Source organism: Mauremys reevesii, linkage group 14, assembly GCF_016161935.1.
Source record: "Mauremys reevesii isolate NIE-2019 linkage group 14, ASM1616193v1, whole genome shotgun sequence".
NCBI lineage: Eukaryota > Metazoa > Chordata > Testudines > Geoemydidae > Mauremys > Mauremys reevesii.
In genome coordinates, this window is record NC_052636.1 from 42,878,980 (window position 1) to 42,901,604 (window position 22,625).

At 50.6% G+C, this 22,625-nt stretch overlaps 2 non-coding genes and 1 pseudogene across 2 annotated transcripts; 1 reads left to right on the forward strand and 2 right to left on the reverse strand.

Annotated features, from left to right (window-relative positions):
* Nucleotides 1–22,625, reverse strand: part of LOC120381647 — a 438,779-nt pseudogene that overhangs the window by 249,388 nt on the left and 166,766 nt on the right.
* TRNAV-AAC lies at nt 6,146–6,218 on the forward strand. Its single transcript has one exon. It is a non-coding gene; the product is annotated as a tRNA-Val (tRNA).
* On the reverse strand, nt 7,614–7,685 carry TRNAG-UCC. Its single transcript has one exon. It is a non-coding gene; the product is annotated as a tRNA-Gly (tRNA).

The window sequence follows — 22,625 nt, forward strand, 5'->3', positions numbered from 1 at the left end:
GCAATCAGTGTCATGTGGGTGCAGAGCTGGTTGAAAGCCCAGACTCCAAGGGCCCTTCTCCATGGTTGGCTGCCCAACGGAGAGGGTGCACCTAGTGGGTCCGGCAGGGATCAGTCCGGGGTCCAGTACTATTCAATAGTTTCATGAATGATTTGGAAAATGGAGTGGAGAGCCTGCTTCTAAAATGTGCAAATGACACCAAGCACTTTGGAGCTCAGGACTGGAATTCAAAACACCCGTAACAAATTGGAGACTTGGTCTTCTTGAGCCAAACCCCATGGCTGGGCCTCTCTCTCTAGACTGGGCTGAAGTGAAACCCCAGAGCCAAACACTCCTCCTCCTGGGCAGTGCGCTCCGACCTTGAATGGTCAGATGCTGCTTAGCGCTGTCAGAGCAGCTCTGGCTGGGGGATTCTCCCAGCACTTTCCAATAGCGGGAAGGTACGAAATCCCCATTTGCCTGCTGGGGACGGAGCCCTAGAGGGGGGAGCAACTTGCCCAGAGTCCCACCGGAAAAGGAAAACAACCAGCAGTGGAACCAATAGGGGTGTCAGGATCTTGGAGGCGCTGTCACCCCCACACTAGGGCGGTGTTATGCACCCCCTGCGCCTGGCTGAGTTTCTCCATCCCTTGGCAATAAGACAGCCTAGAACCCCAACCAGGGTTATTCTATCTGCTACCCAAGATCCATATACCTGGAAATCCTGGATGCCCCATCATCTCAGGCATTGGCACCCTGACAGCAGGATTGTCTGGCTATGTAGACGCTCCATCATCATTCCACACAAAGATGGACTACAAGCCGTCAGGAACAGTATCCCCGATAATGTCACAGCAAACCTGGAGGCTGAACTTTGTGACTTTGTCCTCACCCATAACTATTTCACATTTGGGGACAATGTTTACCTTCAAGTCAGCGGCACTGCTATGGGTACTCACATGGCCCCACAGTGTGCCAACGTTTTTATGGCTGACTTAGAACAATGCTTCCTCAGCTCTCGTCCCCTAATGCCCCTACTCTAGTTGTGCTACACTGATGACATCTTCATCATCTGGTCCCATGGAAAAGAAAAGCCTTGAGGAATTCCACCATGATTTCAACAATTTCCATCCCACCTACAATCTCTGCCTGGACCAATCCACACAAGAGATCCACTTCCTGGACACTACTGTGCTAATAAGCGATGGTCACATGAACACCACCCTATACCGGAAACATACTGAACGCTATACTTACCTACATGTCTCCAGCTTTCACCCAGACCACATCACACAATCCATTGTCTACAGCCAAGCTCTAAGATACAAGCGCATTTGCTCCAACCCCTCAGACAGAGACAAACACCTACAAGATCTCTATCAAGCGTTCTTACAACTACAGTACCCACCTGCTGAAGTGAAGAAGCAGATTGACAGAGCCAGAAGAGTACCCAGAAGTCACCTACTATAGGACAGGCCCAACAAAGAAAGTAACAGAACCCCACTAGCCATCACCTTCAGCCCCCAACTAAAACCTCTCCAGTGCATCATCAAGGATCTACAACCCATCCTGAAGGACAATCCTCACTCTCACAGATCTTGGGAAACAGGTCAGTCCTTGCTTACTGACAGCCACCCAACCTGAAGCAAATACTTACCAGCAACCACACAACAAAAACACTAACCCAGGAACCTATCCTTGCAACAAAGCCCATTGCCAACTCTCTCCCCATATCTGTTCAGGGGACACCATCATAGGACCTAATCACATCAGCCATGCCATCAGGGGCTCATTCACCTGCACATCTACCAATGTGATATGTGCCATCATGTGCCAGCAATGCCTCTCTGCCATGTACATTGGCCAAACCAGAGAGAATAAATGGACACAAATCAGACATCAAGAATTATAACATTCAAACACAGCCAGAGAACACTTCAATCTCCCAGGTCACTCGATTACAGACCTAAATGTCACAATATTACAACAAAAAACCTTCAACAACAGACTCCCACGAGAGATGCTGAATTGGAATTAATTTGCAAACTGGACACCGTTAAATTAGGCTTGAATAAAGACTGGGAGTGGGTGGGTCATTACACAAAGTAAAACTATTTCCCCATCTTTATTTGTCCCCCTACTGTTACTCACACCTTCTTGTCAACTGTTGGAAATGGGCCATCCTGATTGTCACTGATTTCTCACATGTAGCTTCTCCCTCTTTCAAGGAGGGATAATAATGATCCGCTCCTACCTACCTCACGGTAGGTGGAGGATGGGGATCCATTGGAGAGTGTCACTAGGAGTAGTGCATAATATGAGGTGTCCTATCACATTTACTCAGAGCAGATTATGACATAATAGAATAGCTGAAATACTCTATTTGATTTGGTTTTTTTTAATTTTGAAATTGTTAAGAGCAGCAACGACTTAGCTCAGACTGAAGCATCTTATCTAATGTTTGAGATCGAAGTGTCTCCTCTTTGTGTGTGACGAGACAATTTAATGCACTGTGACAAACAGGAGATGCTTTTGTTTTGCAACAAAATATATTTGCAAAGAACTTTCATCCCACTTGTTATGATTTCGAGAAACAAACTGGTTTAGTCTGAATGGGATTTTCTGACAAACGGTTTCAATGAAATTTCCCCACCATCTCGATTCCTGGGCTCCATCCCTGCCTCTGGGGGTTTGCTGTTTGTTAGAACAGGAGTAAGGACTGGTGGCTTCTCTTTCTGGCTCTGCCACTGCCTTGCTGGCCCTTGGGTAGGTCACTTCCCTTCTCTGTGCCTCAGGCTCCTCCCCATCTGTCCAATGGGAACAGGGACAATTCTCCAGCTCTGGGCAGTCGTGAGCCTGAGTGAGAGAAGGGGCGATAAAGCCCTCTGTGAAGGATAAAGGGGAGTTTCTTGGTGTTTGCACCAAGGAATTCTAAAGTTTGCTAAAATGTCTAGTCTATGGAAACAAGAAATGGTCGGGGCCAAACTTTTTAACCACTGCTTTTTTTTAAAGCCCATTCAGGGATGTGAGTCTCTGTCTTTTAGGTACCTGGGGTTCTTTGCCAGCAGGAGAGAAGAGGTTCCTGCCTCCATTTTTGTGGCCTTAACAAACCATGTGTTGTGCCCCAGTTCTCGTCTGAGATCCCTGAAAAAGAACATCTTCCCATCCATGAACAAGACAGGACCTATCTTTCAAAGGGGAACAAAGAGACCCCTGGGACTTACAGACTAGCTAGCCTCACTTCCATAGCTAGAGAGATACTGGAATATATTCTTAAACAATCAGTTTTCCAGCAGCACCTACAGGATAATTTGGTTCTTAGGACGAGGGAGCATGGATTTGTCAAGAACAAATCATTCCAAACCAATCCTCTTTCCTTCTTTGGCAGGGTTCTGGGCCTAGTGGAGGTGGGTAAACAGTAGATGGGATCTATCTCGGGGTTACTAAGGCTTTTGACACAGTCCCGCAGGACATTCTCACAAGCAAATGAGGGAAATGCAGTCTAGATGCAATCAGTGTCATGTGGGTGCAGAGCTGGTTGAAAGCCCAGACTCCAAGGGCCCTTCTCCATGGTTGGCTGCCCAACGGAGAGGGTGCACCTAGTGGGTCCGGCAGGGATCAGTCCGGGGTCCAGTACTATTCAATAGTTTCATGAATGATTTGGAAAATGGAGTGGAGAGCCTGCTTCTAAAATGTGCAAATGACACCAAGCACTTTGGAGCTCAGGACTGGAATTCAAAACACCCGTAACAAATTGGAGACTTGGTCTTCTTGAGCCAAACCCCATGGCTGGGCCTCTCTCTCTAGACTGGGCTGAAGTGAAACCCCAGAGCCAAACACTCCTCCTCCTGGGCAGTGCGCTCCGACCTTGAATGGTCAGATGCTGCTTAGCGCTGTCAGAGCAGCTCTGGCTGGGGGATTCTCCCAGCACTTTCCAATAGCGGAAGGTACGAAATCCCCATTTGCCTGCTGGGGACGGAGCCCTAGAGGGGGGAGCAACTTGCCCAGAGTCCCACCGGAAAAGGAAAACAACCAGCAGTGGAACCAATAGGGGTGTCAGGATCTTGGAGGCGCTGTCACCCCCACACTAGGGCGGTGTTATGCACCCCCTGCGCCTGGCTGAGTTTCTCCATCCCTTGGCAATAAGACAGCCTAGAACCCCAACCAGGGTTATTCTATCTGCTACCCAAGATCCATATACCTGGAAATCCTGGATGCCCCATCATCTCAGGCATTGGCACCCTGACAGCAGGATTGTCTGGCTATGTAGACGCTCCATCATCATTCCACACAAAGATGGACTACAAGCCGTCAGGAACAGTATCCCCGATAATGTCACAGCAAACCTGGAGGCTGAACTTTGTGACTTTGTCCTCACCCATAACTATTTCACATTTGGGGACAATGTGTACCTTCAAGTCAGCGGCACTGCTACGGGTACTCACATGGCCCCACACTATGCCAACGTTTTTATGGCTGACTTAGAACAACGCTTCCTCAGCTCTCATCCCCTAAGGCCCCTACTCTACTTGTGCTACACTGATGACATCTTCATCATCTGGTCCCATGGAAAAGAAAAGCCTTGAGGAATTCCACCATGATTTCAACAATTTCCATCCCACCTACAACCTCTGCCTGGACCAATCCACACAAGAGATCCACTTCCTGGACACTACTGTGCTAATAAGCGATGGTCACATGAACACCACCCTATACCGGAAACATACTGAACGCTATACTTACCTACATGTCTCCAGCTTTCACCCAGACCACATCACACAATCCATTGTCTACAGCCAAGCTCTAAGATACAAGCGCATTTGCTCCAACCCCTCAGACAGAGACAAACACCTACAAGATCTCTATCAAGCGTTCTTACAACTACAGTACCCACCTGCTGAAGTGAAGAAGCAGATTGACAGAGCCAGAAGAGTACCCAGAAGTCACCTACTATAGGACAGGCCCAACAAAGAAAGTAACAGAACCCCACTAGCCATCACCTTCAGCCCCCAACTAAAACCTCTCCAGTGCATCATCAAGGATCTACAACCCATCCTGAAGGACAATCCCTCACTCTCACAGATCTTGGGAAACAGGTCAGTCCTTGCTTACTGACAGCCACCCAACCTGAAGCAAATACTTACCAGCAACCACACAACAAAAACACTAACCCAGGAACCTGTCCTTGCAACTAAGCCCATTGCCAACTCTCTCCCCATATCTGTTCAGGGACACCATCATATGACCTAATCACATCAGCCATGCCATCAGGGGCTCATTCACCTGCACATCTACCAATGTGATATGTGCCATCATGTGCCAGCAATGCCTCTCTGCCATGTACATTGGCCAAACCAGAGAGAATAAATGGACACAAATCAGACATCAAGAATTATAACATTCAAACACAGCCAGAGAACACTTCAATCTCCCAGGTCACTCGATTACAGACCTAAATGTCACAATATTACAACAAAAACCTTCAACAACAGACTCCACGAGAGATGCTGAATTGGAATTAATTTGCAAACTGGACACCGTTAAATTAGGCTTGAATAAAGACTGGGAGTGGGTGGGTCATTACACAAAGTAAAACTATTTCCCCATCTTTATTTGTCCCCCTACTGTTACTCACACCTTCTTGTCAACTGTTGGAAATGGGCCATCCTGATTGTCACTACAGGTTTTTTTCTCCTGCTGATAATAGCTCACCTTAACTGCTCACTCTCATTATAGTGTGGATGGCAACACCCATTTTTTCATGTTCTCTGTGTATATATATATCTTCCTGCTGTATTTTCCACTGTATGCATCGGATTAAGTGGATTTTAGCCCACAAAAGCTTATGTTCAAATAAGTTTGTTAGTCTCTAAGGTGCCACAAGTACTCATTATTTTTGCAGATAAATTCATGGAGGTGAAGTCCATTAATGGCTATTAGGCAGCCTGGGTAAGGAATGGTATCCCTAGCCTCTGTTTGTCAGAGGGTGGAGATGGATGGCAGGAGAGAGATCACTTGATCATTTCCGGTTAGGTTCACTCCCTCTGGGGCACCTGGCATTGGCCACTGTTGGCAGACAGGATATGGGGTTGGATGGACCTTTGGTCTGACCCAGTCTGGCCATTCTTCTGTTCTTATGAAGGGAGGGGCAGAGCCCTGCAACAGAGTTTCTGTAGTGTAGTTGTTATCACGTTTGCCTAACACGCAAAAGGTCCCTGGTTCAAAACCAGGCAGAAACATGATGGCTTAATTTTTCCCAGCTCCTAGTGGCCTGTCCCTGCTGTTGTAGGAGCAGCAGTGATTTCTTTGCTCAATAGGTCTGTTATACTTCCCCCATTCCCATTTTTGTCTCCTCTCCCTCTCTGAATGCCTGTGAAGTGGCTTTCCCCCTCCCTCTCCCGCTCCCTCCTGGAATGCTTGTGGGATGAAGCGGCTGGTTGAACAGCTGGAAGATCAGAAGAGCTCCTAGATAGACAAGATGTCTGGGACTCTAATTAGGCAGCGATCACACACCCAGAGCATGGACATTGCCCAAGGTGGAGTGTGACCCACCAGATGCAGCCAAGTCATCTCTAGTCGCAGGCCATGAGGAGCAGGTCCTTAAAAGGGGAAGGGGCCCTGTGTTCAGGAGTCACTCACAGGCTTGTACCTCCAGTGAATGCCCTTCGCCCGGACCGCCTGGCCAGTGGTTCGCTGCATTGCAGTTCATTGTGCATCAGGAAGACTTACCTTCATCGCACCGTCCATCACGGCGCTGTGGGACACTTACCTGGCAGAATCCTGTGCCTGCCTCTTGGCTTCCCAGGGATGGCTACTTGCAGCCCAGGAGAAGAAGGATGGTTCTGGTGAAAGAAAGACAAGCAAAGCTCTGGGAGGAAATTTGGGTGTGGGCTCTGCGCTGGGGGGTGGGGGTGGGGTGCAGGAGGGGTGGTGCAGCTCCCAAAGTGACCGGTACACACAACCCTCTGGCAGCAGCTCCTAGATGAGTGGGGCCAGGGGATCTCCATGTGCTGCTGTCTGCAGGCGCTGCCTCCAGAGCTCCCATTGGCTACAGTTCCTGGCCAATGGGAGCTGCAGAGTCGGTGCTCGGGGCAGGGGCAGCACGTGGAGACACTCCCCCCACCCCAGGGCATGCTGGGACATGCCAGCCACTTCTGGGAGCGGCACGGAGGGATGGATGTAGAGTGGGCAGGGAGCCACGTTAGTGCTGCTGGCACATCTCTGCACACCCGTTGTGGGAGGGGAGCAGAGGGCCTCTATGTGCTGCCTGGGGTAGGGGCAGTGCACAGAGCTGCCTCCCCTCCCGGGTCTATTACAGGAGTGGGTGGGTGGGTCTTTTGGCCTGCAAGGTGCAGCAGGTCAGACTAGATGATCACACTGGTCCCTTCTGACCTTAAAGGCTCTGAGTCTAAAAGGGAGAGGGAAGTAAAGGAATTAAAAAAAAAAAAAGAAATGAAGCATTGTAATACCAGGATGACTCCAACTGCTCATTATATAGTCCCACCCCTTTCTTCCTCCACTGGGTGTTTAATGACCTGTTGGGATTTGGGATACTGATTCTTTCATTCCATTGATAAACTGATACAACATGACTGAAATTAAACCAATTCCCAGTGGAGGAATCATCACATCATTGCATTGGCTGGGAATTGAACCCAGGTCAACTGCTTGGAAGGCAGCTATGCTCACCACTATACCACCAATGCATCTGGTGAAACCCTCTGATTTTTCACACTTGGTGTCTGGTCACCTTACTTCTCAGCATGAGGCAAATGTCTCTGTGGTCTCTGCCATTCATCGTGGGGAATTTCCCCACTGATAACAGTTCTTGCTGGGTTGGGGATGGGAGAGAGAAGAGGGGTTTATTCTGTTTCATTCCTCTCCATTTTCTGTTCCTCCCCGTCCCTTCCATGGTCCTCCCTTCCATTTCAGACTGTGCAGTGACACCCTTCCCGCACCCAGGACTCTCGAGCCTCTGGAGCAGCACGATCCCATGAGATCCTCAGTGACCAAGGGTCTTTTCCAACTTCCAGGAGACCCAGCTTGAATCTAAAGGAAGCTCTGTTCCTTCCTGGGGATCCTCTCTCCCTTCATGGAGATCAAGAGCATGAAGCCTCTGCCTTGCCTCCTGGGTCTGAATTAATGTCCCATTTCCCACTATCTGCTCGAAAGAAACAAATGTTTCTAACCCAGGTGAGGGCGTTAATTCAGCTGGAATCCTTCACCCACATTCCTTAGGAGATATAGACTCTCTGTGACACAGACTGACTGGGGTTCATCTCTGCATGTCCCCAATGGGGAAGGAAAGACACTGAGGGGGAAGGAAGAAGATGGACAGAAGGAGTCAAATGGGGCTAGACCAGAATAGGACATTTTCTGCCTGTTAAAATGTACTAGACTCTAATTGCTTAAAACAAAACAAAAACCCACCAGCTTCTGTTTGAACCATCAGCTTTTCACAGAGCAGCCAAAGTGGTGAAGCACAGACACACATAACCGCCTACAGCCCAAGTTTGTCTAAGAAGCACCTATAGTGGCTCATGCAGGGGGAAATGCAGCTGTGGGTGTGAGTTCAGGCCTCACCCAGAGCATTGATTTTCATTAGCCACGGAGCTTCCCCTACTTGCTTTGCCCAATTCACATGGAAAGTGCCATAGGAGGGTGATGAGAGTAAATTCTAAACTCTGAAATGCGGAGGTTGGCCCAGAGATTGGGATAAGGGGTTTGAAGAGAAAAAGCTCTAAGAGTATAAAACCAGACAGTCTCCAGGGGCAGGTCCGGTACAACGCCTCAACAGGGAGCCATTTGGGGGGGTTCACTCCCTCTGTTAAATGTCCTGAGAGGTATTTGAAGGTGAAGATAACGCCATGGCTAACAGGTGACTGGCATGTCCTGGGTTAAAGAAAGGGACCTTGGTTAATAGTCTGAAGATTTGTGTTACCATCACTGTCTGACCCCCCTTCAGTGTGGAGCAGGTTTGTACGTTGCTGTGTGGAACGCACAGACTCCTGGAGAGCAGGGGCAGCTGTTTCCATGGCAGAGAGCCTGGCACTTAGGAGACTTTCTACACTTGCTGTTTTGAAGCAATTCAGTAAAATAACAGTGGAGCTACAATGTCTGGTCCAAAATTTCAGCCCCCCTGGTGCAAAAACGCTATTTTAAGATCTACATCGGAGGCTCCCGGCACTAGGACACCTGACCAGAGAGCTCAGTGGGGGCGTAACAGCTGCTGACTCTGAGGGTCCCGGGCTAAATCCACTTGCAGGGGGAAGTGTTTTCCCACTACCAGGGGAGAAGCCCTAAGAGTCGCTGCCACTCCAGCTGCTGCTAGGGCAGGGGGGAGCCCCAGGGGGCCAGCTGCTGCTCTGGCCACCCCAGAAGTGCTGCCAGAGGCCACCAGGCTGTGGCTGCTCCTGCTGCCCTCGGGACCACTGGACAAGTGGTCCCCGGGCCAGCCGCATTGGCCGCTGCTTGGGCGGTCCCTGGAGCCAGTTGATTGAGTGGCCCTGGAGTCAGCCACTGTGGCCACTGCAGAAGTCACGGAGGTTGCAGGAAGTCACAGAATCCATCACTTCAACCACCTCCGTGACAGACACGGAGACAAACCCCTCCCTGCTGTGACTGCAGTTCCTGGAAGGAAAGAGAAGAACAGAAAGTGACGAGAGAAAGAAAAAGAGAGATTCCCTGTCACCTCTCTCCCTGCTGCCTCCCCCCTTGTATTCTGTAACCCCATCTCACTGGGTTCCCTGTGCTGGTGCCATCGGGGTGACACTAGAGTTCTGGGGATTTGGGGGGCTCTTCATTTCTCAACATTTCACACAAATGTGTCTTTGGGCTGAAATTTCTCCTGTTAGCCTCTCAGTCAGAGCTGTACCCGACCCTGTTTGCGTTGGGGGGGGGAAGAGGGGAGATGTAAATTGCAGAGCAGGCAGAGAAGTCGCTCATAAAGGGTCATATTGATCTGGTGACTGGTTCTGACCGGGGTCACACGTCCTCTGACACAGGCTCATGTGCAGAACATGGGAGCTCTGGCTTGTCCTAAATGCTGTAGACTGAGAGTTCCTGGAAAGGGCAGGGGAGAGGGAGCAAGAGGAGAAAGGCAGAGACATTGGAGATGAGTAATTGGGGGAAGAAGAAGGAGAGAACAGAGAGACAATAAATGATTGAAGCAGAACAGGTGTCCCAACTCAGTCTTGCTCATCACAGGTGTTCAGAGAGACAGGTAGTTTTCCAGTGTCAAGTCTGAACTTTGATTCTAACAATGTGCATTGAAATATCAAGGGGATCTCCACATACCTGATCTCTTCCCTCTCCCCTTTTTTAGTATTAATTTTTATTTTGATGTGTTTGGCTTAACTGTGATCGTCTCTTTCCCCACCTGTATTGCAATTTGGGGTTTATGTTTATTTTGCCTCCCTGTTGTTCATGTCATTATAACAGCAAAGGAATCTGCAGGAGCAAAAACTGACTCAAAACTTCATTTCCCCACCATGCAGGAACATCCTACAAACAGCTCACGCAGCTGGAATCATAACACGCAAGGCCAGGGGATGGGAGATGCAGGTTTCCAAGTGTTCTGTCTTTCTCAGATGACACATTCCAGCCCCTTGTGTGCCTCCATCCTGTATGACCTGCTGGACTTCGACACATTTATTGTCTCATTCTATAGATAATGTGATTGTAACACAATGTGACTGAAATTAAACCACTTCCAGATGAGGAAACAACAGAAGAGAAAAGCCATTATTGCATTGGCTGAGAATCAAACCCAGATGAATTGCTTAGAAGACACCTACGCACACCACTATACCACCACTGCGTCTGGCAGGAGTAGCTTTCCTGCAGGCTCTGTGTGCTGGCAAAGGGGGTGACACATGACCATGGAAGGAGTGAGCAGGGTGGATGGGCTGGAAGCTGCCTGACAGCTGGGAGCAGAGTTACCATCCCAGAGTGACTGAAAGGGGGCAATGGTGAAAACAGATCTCACTGGGAGCTGGCCCCACACCAGCCCCACCCCTAGGAGAGGGGAACTGAAGCTCAACTTCAATCACAGAAAAATCTTCCCTGAGAAGGAAGGGGACAGCTTGTTTTAAAGACCAGGTTTGTGTTTGTTTCTGGTACATATGGAGGGGCTGGGTAGTGCTGATTCCAGTCCCCAGACTCTGGGAGGATAAGGAACAAATTCAGGCTGCCAGTGACCTGCAGGAGGGAGATGATCTTTTGACAGTGACGGACGCCTTGTCCTAAAGGCCTTTGTCTACCCCCTTCCAGTGACTGTTTGGTACAGGAATGCAGCCCCCACTCCTGGGTCTCTCCTGGGGAAATAATGTTTCTGTGCAAAACACCAAAGCTTTTAACAGAAAGGAAGAAAAGGAAATGGCCACACGATGGGACTAGGACATAAGGAATGAAACACAAGATCCTTCTCCCATGTGCATTGACTTTTAACCTTGTTTGTGGTGGTGTTGTATCCATGTTGGTCCCAGGGGTCCTCTGGGGCGCCGGGCATTGGCCACTTTCGGGAGAGTGGGCTAGATGAACTGGTCTGACTCAGTGTGGCTGTTCTTATGTTCTAACTGCTGGTTATGGAAGAGACGACCTTCCAGGCTACACAGAACTGAAGAAGTGTGTGGGGTTAGCTCCACAGCTTGTCTCTTTCACCAACAGAGGTTGGTCCTCTGCAAGCTCTTACCCTCACCCGCCTTGTCTCTCTTGGACTCTGAAAAGTGCTTTCTCTCCACTCCCTTTGGAGAGAAGTTAAGTTTCCCTTTGGGCAACTATCAGGCTGAAGCAATTGTATTGATTGTGACACTAGAATTGAAGATTTTATATTATAAATAAATGAGTCTAAACCTGAGGTTCTGGTTTTCACATTGGATTTTCTAACTCAGTTCCCAATGCTCTTCTAGAAAGGCCTCCAGGCTGCCTGCCCAGCCCAGCAAAAGTGGCCAGGAGAAAGCCCACACTGCTGCTCTTTCAGGTACTTGAAGGCTGCTATCAAATCCCCCCTCACTCCGTCAGTCCCCAATCTGTGGCAGTGCCTGGGATTCTTCCATCCTAAGTGCAGGACTCTGCACTTCTCCTTGTTGAACCTCCTCAGATTTCTTTGGGCCCAAACCTCCAATTTGTCTAGGTCACTCTGGACCCAAACCCTGTCCTCCAGCGCTTGGATTCTTTACATGCTTTCACAGAGCACAGAGCACATGTTCCATGATTTCATAGGGCAGAGTTTTGTGCTATCGGGAGCTTTCCCTGTGTGGATTTGACAGGTGGATCAACACAGAGACACGTTGTGACCATTCTCAGGGTGCTGAGGACTGAGAGTCTCCTTGTTGCCACCTGCCACAAGGAAGAGGGAGTTTTGCATTTGGCAGCTGGATGTTAGTGACCAAACTCACCAGCCTGCTGGAACTCAAGGACCCTCCTCTGAGCTACAACAGCGACCTTAACCCTTGAGTTCCTTCAATGTGTCCCCCTCTGGGGTCCAGCCCGGATCACCAGATCCCTGGTGAAATCCCAGATCCTCTCTTGCCCAAGTATCCCAGGTTACTAGTTTTACTGTGGACCATTGCTACTGTATCTCACACAGCACTTGAGTACAGTTATTGAACAAGCAAAAAATTTATTTCACAACGGATAGAGATTTAAACAAACAAACGTGAGTGATGGAAACCAACTGTTACCAACTAAACAAAGGCAGAAAGTGATAGAATAGAAAGGCCAGCACAAAAAACAGAGAGAGGAACAATAAGATACTAAAAGGATAATGGTTGGAACTCTCCATTTCTCTCAGTCTTTGGACTGATGGGTACTAGAGCTGAAGCAACAGTTGAGGAACCAGGGTAAATTAAATGTAAGGTTTGAGCTGCTAGTGAAGCATTTTCCACACTCACGGCATTCCTAGGGGCTCTCTCCTCCGTGGATTGTTTGATGCCTAATAAGGTGCGAACTGCGATTGAAGCATTTCCCACACTCACGGCATTCAAAGGGCCTCTCCACTGTGTGGATTCTCTGATGTTGAGAAAGGTTTGAGCTGCTAGTGAAGCATTTCCCACACTCACGGCATTCATAGGGCCTCTCTCCTCTGTGGATTGTTTGATGCCTAATAAGGTGTGAACTGTGATTGAAGGTTTTCCCACACTCACTGCATTCATAGGGCCTGTCCCCTGTGTGGATCCTCTGATGTACAGAAAGGGCTGAGCTGTGAGAGAAGGTTTTTCCACACTCCCTGCATGTATTTTTTTTCTTTCGCCTGAGGATTTCCTGCTGTGTTGTGGTTTCCATGAGGATCTTCTGAGTTCCCCAACAGGAAATAAATTTATCCACTTTCTTCCCTGGCTGGTTTCCTTGATCTGTTTTTGGTCTGTGCTGAATCTCCCAGGATTTTCCCTGCTCATGACTCCTGGACACATTCCTTTTCGATCTTTGCGATAATGCTCTGTTTTTACCCACTGGCTCAACATTTTCAGGCTGAGAATTCTGCTCCTCTTTCTCACATGCCATTGCATCACCTGCTGTGATAGAGACAGAAACCTCAGACAGGGATGGAAAGGGGAAGACCAAACAAAACAAGTGCTGAAGACAGGTCAAATAAAAATCAGGAGCTGAACTCCCCCAAACTCTTCCCCCAAATAGGAGAGAGGAGGGGGATGAATTCAGCCTTCACATCCCATCCAAATACGCAGGGGGAAGGGAGGAAGCTACTGCCTGGTGTCTGCTAGGATCTATAGGAAGCCATGAACTATATTTACCCTGAGGATATGACCCCTGCAAGGGACAATAACGACCCTAGGCTTTTTTGGGCATCCCAGATGTTTCCTTCAGGCACTTACAGATTCTGAGGTGGTTTAATGTTTCCTCACCTGTGCAGGGAGATCTCAGGATCTCTCTTTCCTTTGAACTCTGGAGGTTTGGGACCCATGGCTCTTCCCCTTGTTCCAGCTGGGAGATCACATCACGCTGGAAAACTAGAAACCCTGCTCAGATGAAAGAAAACAAAGGAGTTCAGTTGATTTCATAAGACTTGGTCATAAAAAAAAACATTCTATTCATTTAACTTCAGTGCTTAGTGAGACCTGGTGGGCCAGGGGCAGTTCTCACTGAAAATGCCAAGATCAGGGCAGGCTGAAAAAAGGGAGAGCAGATGCTCCCAAAACTGCTGGTTAACACTGAAGTTAAACTCACTGACCAGTCACAAACTGTGCTTCTGATCCCCCACACGGGTAAGCGAGAAGCTGAAAAAAGAAATCACACGGCCCCCTTTATTCCATCCCAGTTCTCTGGCTCCTAATCAGCAACTAGGTCCAGTACAGTGAGAGGTTATTTAAAAACTCTGCTCACATAAACAAAGTGTTCTTCTGACCCCAAAGGCTCAGCCACATCACCAGGTCAGTATAGGTTTGGATATTACCCAAAATTCCATCCTTCCAGCCAATCCTTTAGCATCTAAATGAAAGGTTTAAATGAAAGAAAGACAGAAAGAAGTTAAATGGAAAAGCAGTCAGATACATTCCAAAATGGATATATCAGGTTCTTAGCAGTATTGGTGAGTTGCTGGCTTGAAAGTCCGTCTGGAACACATCCACAGTTTGGATGGGTTACTCAGTCCTTTGTTCCAGGGTTCAGTTTGTAGAGAAGTTGCTCCAGAGGTAGGAAGGGGGATTGAAGACAAAATGGAGATGATGCAGCTGCCCTTTATATTCCTTTTGCCATGTGGCCTGTACTTCCTGTGTCCCAAACACAAGCTTCACAGCACGTGGCATGGAAAAGCCTTGGAGTTTTCAGTATACAGGCATACCCTGACATGTCTTGCTGACTCAATAGGTGTATCCCCTTGGTCCTTTCCATGGGCTCATTGTACAGCTGATGACCCTGAATGGGCCATCAAACAGGCTAAGTAGTGTTGATGCCAATATGTCTGGGGGTGTCACCCAGAAATACTGCACAAATCTGGAAATACAGATATACCCCACATATCTATAACTCACAATACAAAGGTGATACAAACATAGAAACAAAATTATCATACTTGGCAAATCATAACATTTTTACTGACACCTTACATGGCATATCTAGCACGATTCATTGCAATTTTATCAGATTATATTATTATTTTATTATTAATACCAAAGTGTCTCACAATTCCATACAGTGTCACACTTGGTAAACCAGTGAATTCCCTGGATCAGTTCCCCAGGGCCTTGAAGATGCCGAACACTATGCTTATAAGGGATTGAAATACCCACATATCTGCTGGGAACACACACACAGACACTGTGTCAGTCTATACCCCTGTGTTCACTCTTCTAGAAAATTATGATCAATTTTGTACGCAGTATGGCTTGTGAGGTATCATTTGAAAACGCATAATCTACTGAATATTATCCTCCTGTTAAAATGTGTAGTAACACTGTATGTAAAGTTATGAGATTTTACAGTATGAGATTACTGAAAATGTTACAATTCTGGGGAACACCCACAGACCAGTTCCTCAGAAACAGCAAGGCAAACAGCTGGTCAAACAGCCATTCTCCTGTAGGGGGAAGGTGTGAAGAAGACATTTACATTCCATCACAGGGACCTCTTGAAGCTGTTGTGGAAAACAACCACACGATTGATTTTGAATCAGCTCAGCCTGAGGCTCTTTTCTTAGTTAACAGTGCGCAGGGGGCGACAGCTATTGGAATACTGTCCCCTGAGCTAAAAATCACACAAGCCTTTTAAAGCTAAAAACCCCAAACAACGACACATATGTTGCACATCAATTACCTTATTTGGAATATATTGCAAAATATGATGCAAGCAATGTTGGAAATAATTAAGAAAGGGATAGATACGACAGAATATATCATATATCATAATCGTAAAAACAGCAAATAAATCCATGATAGACCCACATCTTGAATACTGCATGAAGATGTTGTCGCCCCATCTCAAAAAAAGATACATTAGAATTGGAAAAGGTTCAGAAAAGGGCAACAAAAATGATTAGGAGTATGGAACAGTTATGCCAGACCTAACCCCCAGTTTCACTTGAGCAAACAGGAGATATTTGACACTCTGCGATACGGCTCCTGTGCTCTGTTCCCAAAGTGTTCTGCAGCAGGGGAGGGTCTTTGGTAGTGTGTGTGTGTCACTGGCATATTGGGGTGATGCTGAAACAGGACAGAGTAGAGGTGGCATCATGGGGCTGGCATGAACCTTATCTCTTCATTTCCCCTTCCAAGATCCGAGGGGACAGGAACCCTTACCCAGCGAGGTCACAGTCTCATAGTTCTCCTGCATGACATCCCAGTAGAGGGTTCTCTGAGCAGGGTCCAGCAGAGCCCACTCTCCCCTGGTGAAATACACAGCCACCTCCTCGAAGGTCACCGGCCCCTGAAAGACCAAGAGTCCAACACTCAGGATCTTTCCCCACTCACAGCCCCACTATTTGTGGCAGAGAGGAGCCAATCAAATGGAAGCTCTGGGTGGATCACAGTCAACAAAGTCCCACCCCAACCCCGCTCAGCGTATCCAGCAAATACCAGGGTGAGGGGATGAAGAGAGAGCCCCTTGTCTCTCCCAGCAGATCCATCACACACCTACTAGCCTCCGACTGATACAGGAGATGGAGCCCCTAGCAGGGTCCAGGGAGAGCTCCCTGGTAGGAAGCCCAAAAACCTCCTCATTGTGAGGAGCGGGATATGAAGGGAGAGGCAGCTCCAATAAGCCTGACTCATGGGTGCCCCCTTCTTATCTCACAGCAGCCGCTGGTTAGTGAGCTCAGGCTCCAGCACTGGGAGTCTGGTCAGTTTGACTAGCTCCATGTAGGTGGGCTATTTTCTTTCTTCACAAATTAGGGAATTTCCACCTCTGAACCTCCTGGGTCTGTTCCTAGAATCTAGGGCACTTATTAAATAACTCCCAGCAGGTTTGCCACACCCTGGCCTCCTCCTTTCCCCACGCTGTGAATTTCCTGCCCCGCTCCACCCTCCAGACCAGACTGTGCAAACCTTCCCATCTCCGGTGTATTTGCTCTCCCTCTCCTCCAGCAGGAACCCACCAGCAAACCCCCAATAATCTCTACCTGAGTTGGCTCCACTGCAGCCATTTCTCTTCCCTGTCCCACGGCAGGCTGGGATGAGCTGGAGCAAAACATGGACGTCATTCTGCAGCCTGTCTGGGGGAGAAGGGCAGTTGTGGGCGTCTCACAACCGGTTTTAGTTCATTTCACATCAGAATTCCCCCAGGCCCCTTCCCTGCAGACAGACACCCTAGATCCTGCCATGCTGGGAAATGCTCAGTCTGTTTATTACAATGTAGACCTGGCCCCTCCTGCCAGGCTAAGCCCACAGAGACATTTATAACCTCCCTTCTCCCTATCCTCACCCCATAACAAAGTCTCTGAACACAAGGCTAGAAAAGAGCAGAACCAAAGGAGTCACTGTGGGGGATTCCCTCGGACACTGACCCCACAGCAGCCACACCCCAGCAGGGGGAATATGGAGTCAGGAATTGGCTTTTCCTCTCTCTGATCCTTGTTTTGTTCACTGGAAAGTGGTTCTGTCCAGGGATGCAGCAATACATGTGTCTGGGTGGACTAGAGAGCTGGAAATCTCTCCCCCCTCATTTCTCCCACTTCCCCTTTCAGTCTCTCCTTCCCCTGTCCTCTCTCCCTGCCCCTCTGGATGGGACAGTCCCATTCCTGGGGGCTTTGCTCTCCCAGGGCTGGATTTTCTCCTGGCAATTGCTACTGGAAGGAGAAATGAGGAGGGGCTGTTTCTGCAGAGTCATTTTCTTGCCAGACCCCAGCACTTTCCCTGAGGTCTTTCAATTACCTGGAGACTCTGGCTCAGAATTTAGTATTAACAGGGCCCAGGGCTGCCCTAGGGGGCTAGGACCAGCTGGAGAAAGTCATCCCCTGGGCCAGGCAGAGAAGCAGCTTTAATTAAGGTCACTTCCTAGCACAGAACCCCGCTGGGGGAGCAGCAGCTGCTAAGCCTGGTCTCCCAGATCACAATGGAGGCTGCAGCGTCTGACCCAGGAAGCTGAACCCCAATATCCTGAGCAGAGAGGGACAGAGCGTTTGAGCAGCTTCCCTCCTTTAGTTCTCTGGGAAGAGCAGCTAATGAGCGCCCCTCCTCACAGGGAGAATTGCTGATCTCATTAGCCCCACTGTCCATCCGGAGTCACTCCTTGTCTTTCCATACAGTGACTCTGGATTAACAATGGTCTCAGTGAAACCAGAGTTCAGAAAGAATGAGTCCAGAACGCTGTGGAAGAGACCATTGTGCGGCAGTGCTGACCCCCTTCCCACCTCCCTCATCCCCCAGATGCAGGACAAGGACTGGACAATCTAGGACAATGGAACTGGAAGTTCCTGCAGTTTTCAAGAGGGGAGAAGAGCAAAAATCTCTGATTTCACCTCACAGTGTCTGTTAAGTGGCTAGAAAGTTATCACGGTGATTGGGCCTGGCCGGGGAGTGTCGGGCAGTGCTTGGAGCCAGGATTCTGGCATAAGCTAATCAAGGAGAAGAAGCGAGGTCAGGAGCAGCCCTCAGAGCCTCAGCCAGCCCCCAGAGTCCCTGGCCAGGGAGCTCAGATACCCCTCAGAGCCCCACCGGCCAGAGAACTCCACCAGGTCTTCATTGCCAGGTTGGGAATCCCAAAGGGTTCCCCCCACCAAGAGACCCCAACAGCCAAAGACCCCCCAAAAGGGACCCCCACTGGGAACTCAGTCCCTCACTGCCTGCCTAGGATCCCGCCACCCCGCCCTCCAGCAGGATCGGCCCTGCCCTTGGCCTGGCACCCCCTCCTCCCCCCTGCAGGATCCCCTGGTGCTTTACAGGGGCACCCCCTGGCCTAGCACCGGGGATTCTCCCACACACACTCTGTGCACTGGGCTCGGCAGCGATCCCAGGAGTCTGCGGGGGAAGCCCAGACAGAGCCCCTGGCACAGCACCAGGCTCCCTCTAACCCCCTGTCCCGCCTCCCCAAGAGATGCCCACCCCGGCTGTTCTGCAGCCAACAGGTCCCCAGCGCTACCCACCTCCAGGACCCACAGCCTCAGGGCTGGGCACATCACACCCACCCCCTGAAACCCCAAATCTCCAGAACCCACCAACCTCACTAGGGTACCCCCTGCCCAGCCACCCAGAGGCCTTCCCACACCACAATCCCCCTTCAGCTGCTACCTCCCCACACAGCCCCACCCCCACCCCGCAACACTGTTACCTCTCAGTGCCTGAAAAGTGGATAGAAAGTGACCACCGCCCCCTGCTGGCCAGTCACACAGGCAGAGGGAGCCCTGGGGGATGTCTCTTGAACAGGAGTATGGAAGGCCTGGAGGGACAAAATAGGTAAGAAATGTCCATGGCCTGTCACTAGGAAATAATGGCCAGCCTGGATCCACCCCAGAGGTGGCTGCATCTTAGCACTGCGGGAAGCAACCCCTCACCGAGGCCATTTGCCATGGGGTTTGGGATACTTCTCAACTCACATTGCGTATTTGATAACACAAGAGAAAAACACCAAGATCTGAGGGGATTTTATATTGCTGTTAACGAACTAGTGGAAAAGGGGGACTGTTGGACTGGATTTTATACGACTGTCCAATACATAAACACAAAGTGATGGTTCCCCCCACCCCCACCATTGCCATGGGCAGCAGGAAGCCCTTTGAGGAGCTGATTAAAAGGGCAAGGAAGGGGGAGCTGAAAGGTCTCTGGATAAAGGAAGGGGGCAGCAGTGGGGGACGGGCGGGTGACTGGCAACTGATGGTTGGGGCAACTGTGTTGGTAGTTAGGGGGCAACAACTGGGATTGGGAAAGGTGGGTCTGGGCAGTCCCCATGGGGGACACGTGCGCCTCCCTTCCCTGCCCTGGCAGAGACCCGGCATCTCCTAGAATATCAGGGCTGGAAGGGACCTCAGGAGGTGTCTAGTCCAACCCCCTGCTCAAAGCAGGACCAATCCCCAACTAAATCCCCAAATGGCCCCCGCAAGGAGTCAGCTCCCAGCCCTGGGTTTAGCAGGCCAGTGCTCCAACCACTGAGCCATCCCACCCCCACTCCAGGGGCAGCCATGTGCTGGGGAATGACTCAGGGCAACAATTTCCCACCTACACAAGGACAAATCGCTGCAGATAAAATGGGTGGGAAAATGCCCCTCACTAGAGAAGATTTTAAACTGACGTTTGAGACTCATGGGGAGAACAGGGGAAATCGGGGGAGACGGGAGAGCTGATCATTGGAGGGGATGGGGGGAAATCGCCCCAGATTTTATAGCCCTGTGTGAGACACTGAGCGAGAAAAGGGGCAGAACTAGAGAGAATTTGTATCGGGGGTGAGAGGCAAGTGGCACAAACAGGGGAAGGATCCAATTAACCCCCCTCCCCCCTTCACCCGCCCGCCACTCCCGGGAATTTCCTGGCTGCCCAGAGACAGTTCAACCCCGCGTCCCACTGACCTTCCCCTCCCCACAACTCCAGCTTCTCCCCTCCCTGCCTGACACCCCCCATCTCCCCCCACACCACAGGGGATCCCCCCCCCGCCAGGCCCCAGTCTCTGCCCCCCAAATCCCCCTGGGCTGAGGCAGCTCTGAGGCTTCTCCCAGGTTCCCCGGGGCAGAGTCACTTTCCTGCCCAGCCCCAGTGCCCCCCCCCGGGGTCTCTCACTCCCCGGGGGGCTCCGTGGGAGGCTGGACACCAGGGATGCAGGACAGCAGGAATGGGGGTGACAGGCCTCCTGTGCCTCAGTCTCACGGCGGGACCCAGGGGGCTCGTCGCTCTCCGGCTCGGGAGCGCTGGGAAGACCCGACCGTGGAGGGGCCGTCGCTGGGGGGGGGAAGGCCCCGTGCAGGCCCTGAGCACGTCCTTATATCACTTCTGTGGCGGGAAAAGTGCTGAGGAGATGGAACGCTGAGGGCTGGTTTTGGCGGGAGAAACCGGTTTGGACTGGTTTGAGCCTGTGTCCTGATGGTAAACAAGTCCCCTCTCAGAGATGGAGTCCAGGGGTCAATAGTTCATATGCTCCAGATTGGATCTCATTTTAAAGCCAGTGATTTACTTCATAAACATCTTATTAACCAACTAATTGAACCTATTAAACAGTTTATACTTTTTACACCTAACAATGAGATAAAAAAAAAACAACACAGACAAACCTTGTCAGTAACAGCTAATGTCCTAACTGGGAAATCAGCAGCGGTTTGTAGCGGGGGGAGCGCACAGTCTGAATGTGTATGACCTGACCCAGCCCCAGCCCCACATAGCAGTGGGGCTTGGCACTCTCTGTGCATTGGTGTGGTGGCTGAGTGGTTCACCAAGCAGTGACAATCCAAGGAGGTTCCCTGAGTCAGTCTCACTCCTGAGGAGATTCTGCACCAAAAAAATTCTGTGCACAATATTTTAAAATTCTGCAAATGTTATTTGTCAATAAATAAATGTGGAGGCTCCAGCACTGCAGGGGGGAGCACAGGCTGCTGGATGCACGGAGGTGGGAGATCACCCTGCAGCCCCCACTCTCCTCCAGTGAAACAGACTCGGTGGTGGGGCTGCACCTCTCTGCTGCCTGCTTCAGGAGCCCCAAAAAGACTCCCCAGAACTGCTCATGAGGGACACATGTGCCTTCCCTTTGCTTCCCCATCAGAAAGTCAGAAAGCCTGAGCAGCTGGCCCCGGGCGATTTGAAAGGACCCGGGGGCTCCTGCCACCACTACCGGCAGCACAGCCGGACTAAAGTGGATTCCTGCCCACCCTCGCTCCGCACGGCGCACCACTCCCAGAAGCATCTGGCACATCCCTGCAGCCCCCGTGGGGTGTGTCTCTCGCACGCTGCCCGCACCCCAAGTGCCAACTCTGCCATTGGAACTGCGGCAATGGGAGCTGCAGGGGTGGTGCCAGCGGGCAGTGGTGCCAGGAGACCCACGCCCCCCGGGCCTCCTCCATGTAGGAGTTGCTGCCAGATGGGGGGTGTGGGTCACTTTCGGGAGCTGCCCAAGATAGGTGCCACACCCTAACCCTCTGCCACAGCCCAGATCCCACACCCTGCCCACACCCAAACTCCCTCCCAGAGCCCACCACTGCCCCCCTGCCCCCCAACTCCCTGCCCCAGCCCAGAGCCCACATCCAAACTCCCTTCCAGGGTCCACCCCCCGCCTCCCCTGCACCCCAACCCCCTGCCCAGCCCAGAGCCTGCACCTCATGTACCCAAACTCCCTCCCACAGCTTTGGGGGTGGGGTGCGGAAGGACGGACAAGACTTGGACCAGTTCTGGGCATCACCAAAAGTTATATAAACCTGGTGACGCTGAGCTGGAGCCCCAGTCACTGCACATCTCTCTCCTTACAGGGGGGGACTCTGTGGGGCAGGGCGCTGCTGGGGGTTTATTCCGTCCTTTAATGGCTGTGGAAGGGGGAACAGGGAGAGAATGTGCCCCTCTGGTCTCTGCGGAACACGTGCAGGCAACGGGATTATCTTCAGGGCTGTAACAAAACACAAACTAGCAGAAGGGGGGAAGGGATTTCCTGCAGGATGGATTCCCAGTGCAGCTCCCAAGCTGTGCCCTGGCGAGCTGTGCCCAGGGGATTTAGACGCTTTAGAGGCAGGTGATTGACACGTGCTGGGTCCCACCTCCAGCGCTGAACGGACACGTGCTCGCTGCATTCTC